The following is a 6,883-nucleotide window of genomic DNA, read 5'->3' as shown; positions in this document are numbered from 1 at the left end:
CAGGTTGTACTTTCAGAAATAAACCAACCAAGACATTTATTTTCCTTTGTAAATGAAGAAGGAGCCCTCTCTGCCTATCACTGTCCATCTGCCTTTAATGTGCCTGTCACCATAATATCCATATGATATACATATAATGAAAACAGGAAAATTTCTATCCAAAAGGAAAGTACTCTTCATCTCTCCCTCATTATACTGGTTTCTCCCTGGTGGTTATTTTATTATTAATTATTATTATTGTCATTTATTTATTTATTTATTTTATTTATTATTTGTAGTCCAGTAGCTCCTAGGAACCTAGGCATGGACCGTGACCCCACTGTGCCCGACTCTGTACAAACCCCAAACTAAAAGATGATCCCTACCCCAAAGAGCTTACAATCTAAGCATGAAACAGATGGATACAAACAGACAGATAGGGGGACTACAAAGAAACAATGAGACAATATTAGTTGTCATGATAGGCAGTAGTCCTCAGCACACCAGTTGCCAACCATTGTCAGGTTTGTTTTAGACATCATGGAAAAGGAGAGTTTTAATATTTTACTTTTATTTCATTGACTGTTTCAGTCACAAATGTTGCTGTTATCAAGAAAGCCTTGCACAAAGAAATTGATCTCTCATTGTCCAGTGAGGGTGGCAATAGTTGGATTTTGTTCCACTAAGAAAACCCTGCCTTTGACCACTGAGAGTTTCACCCTGATCTTGGTTAGCCATGGCATTGTTGAGGAGTGCAGATTTTATGGCTGTGTGCAGAGAGAGGGGAAAACCAATGAGCTGCAATGCTTTAAAGATAGGAACCAGAGCGCTGAAACAGAGTTTGCACCTGTTCTCCAACAGATTGAGCTGATATTTCCTGGGGCACAGCCATTCAAATCAATCTGAATATGGCAAGCTCAGCTGGTTCACACTATGGACTGCCATGTGACATGTCCATTACATTTCATAGCATGTTGGAATGTATTGCCCAAGCTGTGATATGCTTTATGCCCCATTAGGCCAACTGGGCTTGTCAAAATTTTCAATGACTGGTGATGAACACAGTTAAAGGCCTTGTGTTGACTGAACCAACAAACAGCCACCTTTCCTGGCTTACTGATGTTCAAAGGAATAGTCAATAATTCAACATATCTAGAGAATAGTGATACCAGAGGTCTAGATTATATAGCCTGCTTCTACCTGAGGACTGTGCTGAAATACTGATGGATCAGATTTAAAAAGTGTTTATTTGTTTTTTTTTAGTTGGAATGATTTAATAGCAGTTTTACTGACAGGGACTTTTTTCAAGAGAACCATATGTTTCTGAAATTTCCATGCTCGATATAACCCAGGGCTGATGCTTCATTTCCAAGTATACTAGCTTGTCGCAAAAAGTTACCAACTCAACAAATCCACTGCAAAGTTGAATGTTACATTTAGAACAACACAGTGCTCCTTAGTGGTCACTTATTGCCTAATTTCCTTTGCTTGATGGTGTCACAGTTGATATGCAAATAATGTTGGCCACCAGAAGTACATAATCAGATGGCCAATTAATCACTAAATGTTGGCTTCTTGAAGTCCAGACAAGTCAAGCCATGAATTGCAGACTCAGAGCAGAGAACAATGTAATTATAATCAACATTTTATCAGTTCTGTTTGTCAACCAAAGTTCTGGACAGGGATAGCTCCTGGGAACAGATGCATCCACCAGCTGCTTATTGTATACAGATGCCATCACCTTAAAGCAATGATAAAGAGGTCATTCCAATTATGGAAGTATCAGGCTGCTCAAATTTAATGTGAAGATACAGTGAACCATTCTATTGGTTACATTGTATATACAAATACATTTTTATTAATTATCACTGAACCACAGGGCTCTGCTTCAATGCACCTTAACTTTAGAAAATATCTCCTTTATTTAGTTTTCTAATATATGAATAGACTATACTTAAAAATAAACTGCACACTCACATGAACAAACACAGAAAGGCATGCAAACACATGCACACCCTGAAACATTGTTTAGGGGCGGATCCTCAGCTGATGTAAATTGGTGTAATTCTGTTGCGGTCAAAGGTGCTATGCCAATTCACACTAGCGAAAGCTCTGGGCCCAAATTTCTATATTGTCTCCTCAATGCACAGATCCACAAAACACTTTCTGAAAAGAGTGAATTATAAGATAAAGAGAAGAGGATAGTTTGATGGTGATAGTTACAATGAATTGACATAAGTCTGCTCAGCTAGTTAGTGCATAGGAGGCTAGTGTGTTGTACAGTCACACCCTGGCTTGCTGCACACTAACTAGCCATATAGACAAGCCTTCAGTGGCAAACAAGGATGGTGCAGGGTTACAGATAACAAGGCATTCCCAAGTAGAAGTGCCATGCCACTCGAGCTTTGAAAAGTCTTGGGAAAGGGGCATAGCAGAGGCTCTAACAGGAAGATGGGAATAGATAGAAGTGAGAGGTATAGTGGATATGAAAATCAAAAAAGTATGGGGGAAACATAAGATAAAGAGTTTTTGGAACTGGGCTCAGGATGGAGAGTAAGCTAATGAGGGTGATAAAATGTACTCTCACTATCATATTAACAACGTCATTGTTAATATGCTGTTGGGGTGCATTTTAAAGGCTTTTCCAGTTCTTGAATGTTGTCTTCTTAAGTGGATTTAAATGAAAGTAAAAGTTAAATGTGTTATCCCTTATCATATTAACAAACTCATTGAATATATGTTTCCTTCTTTATTGTTTCTTTTGGCTCTTTACGTTCCTTTTGAGGTGGGTTTTTCTTATTTGTGTGTGTTTTTTCAATAATAATCCAGAGCTTATTTATAGTTCGTGGACAAAATATAGCCAAGCATAATAAAATTTACTGCATAAACTAAATATATCTGGGGAGTTGATATTATATTTTCAGACTAAAACTTGACTGCACCTATAAACATTTGGATCTCGTATAATCCAAAGACATTTTATAAAAAGATATTCAGAAAATGTCCCCTTTCTGATGCCTTCTGCCAAATGTCAGTCCAATTTTCATTTCTGTAATGACACACTCTTAAAACTGAAATCTTTGCAGATCCTTAACTACAGTGATATTACTGAGCATCTATAAAACAATACATTTCCATACATTGTGTCAATATTAATGGTAAGCCCATGTCTCCACCATTCACAGTTTGGAGCATTTAATTATATTAGACAGTCTCAAAATGAGTGATTACTTGTGATATGTCAACACTTCTGACAACATTGCTCATGAAGTAGGTATTTTTTAGTTAATCAGAAGAATACTTAAATCCTAAAAGTCCACATGCAGAGAGCGAACATGACACAAGCAAAGGACATAAATTGTAACAACAGTAGAATTTAGCGTGAGATTCATTAGACTGCAGTTTTCCACATATGTGCCACTTCAGTGGTTCACAGCTTGGATGAAAATAAATGAGGAGCTTCTGAAATGTATTAGGGTGCTGTTTATATGATAAATAATTAAAAAAAAATGCTGCATATCTCTTTGAAAGTTTGTTTACATGGACTTTAGAATATAAGATAAGAAAATAATTTGTTTTCAGATTGATTTTATTCTGTTCTTTTATTTTTAACATTTCTTTACTGAAATGAGAATACAAAGTGTAACATAGAAATTCCTGCCAAAACAAACAGGACTTAGATTTTTGTAAGCATTAGGCCAGTCTCTGCCCTCCGTTATTCCATTAGTAGTTCTGTTGAAATGAGTGGAACTACTTTGAAAAAGTCTGACCTAGAGAAAGAAAGTAACTATTTAATGCATTTATACCATTGTATCTGTTCATATTTAAAATAGTTTAAAATCTTATTTATCCCCCTGTAAACTAAAAATTTATTAGAAGAACATTATGAAATCTCTGGAGTCCATGTACTTATGGGACTCGGTTTCATTTCTATTTGATATATAACATTGCAAAGTAAAAAAAAAAAAAAAAAGAGTATGAAGAAGATTCTCCTTGGAAGGGTGAAGAAACTCTTTGATTCCCCATCAGTGTTAATTAAAGGTAGAAGATAGTACAAGAAAACACACCAAAAGACAGTTCAGAATATAGCTGAAGATGATAACACTCCACTGCCTTTCCCTGGAGAAGCATGCATGCAATATATCACCAAAAATAAACACTTACAAAATCTTAACCCAAGATATAGGTCACCCCAACTAATCATAGTGGAAATCTTGATGAGCAGAGCTGGTTGAAAACATGTCCTGAACATTTTTTTAAAATCTGTTTTGTTTGTTTTTTAAAATTTAAAATGTCAACAATTTACCCAAAAAGTGGGGCAAAAAAATTGCAAACGTATCACTGACAATTTTCCCATTTCTTCTTCCGATGTTCAAATTTCAAAATTTTGTCAAGATTTGAAATTTCAATCAGCTGTATTACTGGATCTCATCTTGGGTTAGTCATTTCAGTAATAGTGTTTCTACTACTTACATTTTCCATGGGGAAAAATAGAATCCAATATTGTTTCTTAAAGAGACATCCAGAAGCTTATGCCATGGTGCCTTTCCCATTTTTTTATTAATTTATGTAATATGAGCCACACGGTCTGTGACAGTAGCTTACTGTCTAAGTGAAACAAATGATTTCTAGGCAACAGAGAAACAAATGAACAAATAACCTCCCCTTTTGGTTGTTATGACCTTCTATTATTCTCTTCTGGATTAAATGCACTGACTAAAATAACATATAGCTTCTCTATCTTGTAATTTAATACCACAGAAAAAGGTGAGTGACATTTCCCTGTTAATACTCAGCATTTGGAATAAAGTGTAGTCAGTCAAAAGATATGTTGTAACCTGGCAAACAGATCTGGGGGAGAACATTCCCAGCACAATACATAACACAGAGTAATATCATAAAGGGATCATTAAAGCACCTAAGGGGTCTGTACCACTAGAATTAAAATAGATACTGCTCAGACTATATAATTATTATCGAGCTGAAGTAATCCCTCTGGAAATCAATCTTTATTTTTTATATAACAGTAGCACCTCAAAGCCCTGACCAGCATCAGGAGCCCAGTGCACTGTGTGTGGTACAGATGTACAGTCCCTGCCCCCTGAAGATCCTACAATCTGAATAGGCAAGACAGATAAGGGGTGGGAGAGAGGAAGTATTATTATCCCCGTTTTGCAGAGGCATATGAGGCATAGAGAGATTAAGGCCCCAATCCGGCGAATCACTTAACCATGTGCTTAACTTTACATATGTGAGAAGTCCAATTGACTTCAATGTGACTACTCGTGTGCTTAAAATTAAGTACATGCTTATGTATTTTGACTTGCCTAAGGTCTCATGTAAATTCTCTACTTTAGCCAGGAATAGAAGCTAGATCTCCTGAGTCCCCATCCCTGTCTTAACAGCAAGATCACCCCTTCTCTCAGGATTGTGGTGCCGTTATGCTAGGTGTTGTATAGACACAGAACAGGACAGTCACTACCCTGAAGAGCTCACAATCTAACTTAAGAGAAGAAAGTCACAACAATGGGTATAGTATAGTAGGAAGAAGTGGGAGAGGGAGAAGGGAAACAGCACTAAGAGAATGTGTTATCATAGACCATCAATGTGCATACCTAGATGCATGATATTGTAACATGTAATTAAACTAGGTACTACCTTACCATGATTAATAATATAATAAAATCCTTATAACAGCTGCCCAGGTCTTGCTGCGATCATTAATTGCACGCAGGTACTCACACCATCAACCACTCTTTCCAGGGGATATAAATCAGACTTAGAAATTGAGTGCACAGCAGCTTTAAGTGGGGGAACCACAAAAGAGTCGATGGGGTTGCATTTAACAAAAAGTGTCAAATACATCAACACATACATAGTCAAAAAATAGTTATTCATGCAAAAGACTCAACTTGGTTTTGGAGTTGTTTCAGTCTTTGGGAGAAAAAGATGTTTAAAATAATTCCCAAGAACAACAGACATGAAAAGGTCATTAAAAACTAAGCCACGTTCAGATTTGACTGAGGATAGGTCAGCAATCATCAAATGGTAGGAAGTTAAAAGTAATAACGGATGTTGTACCCTTAGACTACCGTGAAAGGTACATCAACCAGCCCAAATCATTGGGTAGTAATGTAGGAAGGAGAGGAATCAGTCCCGCCCTTTCAGACTACAAATGGACTGCAGCATGAAGGCTGGAGTGGTCGCTGTAGGAGCCGTTGCAGCCCTTCATGGTGGGGGGAGTGTGGAAGGATCCATGTAGGAACGGATCAGCCCAAGAACTATTCAACACGGGCAGCCTCCACTTTGAGATTTCTATTTGTATGTGTCAGAACAACCCATAGAATGTACGTGTGTGTGTGTGTATGTGTGTATCAAGGTGCTATTAATCTTTTACAATTTGGGGTCAGATTCTGCTTGTGACAAATCAGAGCTGACAACTTAATTCTTTATTACAGAGAAATCGTAGGATGGAAGCTGTGTCTTTTTGTTGTTTTTTTAAACTCTGAATGAGGATTATTAGGTGCCATGGTCCATCTGCGCTGAATGACACCGCAAAGAGGTTAACTCACTAAAACCACTGTGCCATTTTATTATTGAAGGTTTGATTGCCGTTTTCAACAGGAAGTCGATTCTGAGTATCTGTAAATTCCATTCCATTAGAGGCAACTTTCAATATGAGCTTCATTCTTCCACTCCCTTAAACATTCAGATATAATGATGCTACTGTATATGAATCAGCAGATCTCCAGTACACAGAAGGAAGGATATTAACTTTGAAGTAAACGCTAATGATGGGATTCAGTAAATGGTGAAAAAATACTTAGGGAATTTATGGAACACATAATTAAAGTCTTCCCCTAATGATTTAAAATCTGTGAAATATATTCAGCACCTGTTAACA

The sequence above is a fragment of the Natator depressus genome, chromosome 7 (assembly GCF_965152275.1).
Source record: "Natator depressus isolate rNatDep1 chromosome 7, rNatDep2.hap1, whole genome shotgun sequence".
NCBI lineage: Eukaryota > Metazoa > Chordata > Testudines > Cheloniidae > Natator > Natator depressus.
The sequence above is the reverse complement of the archived record's forward strand: the minus strand, read 5'-3'. Positions refer to the sequence as shown.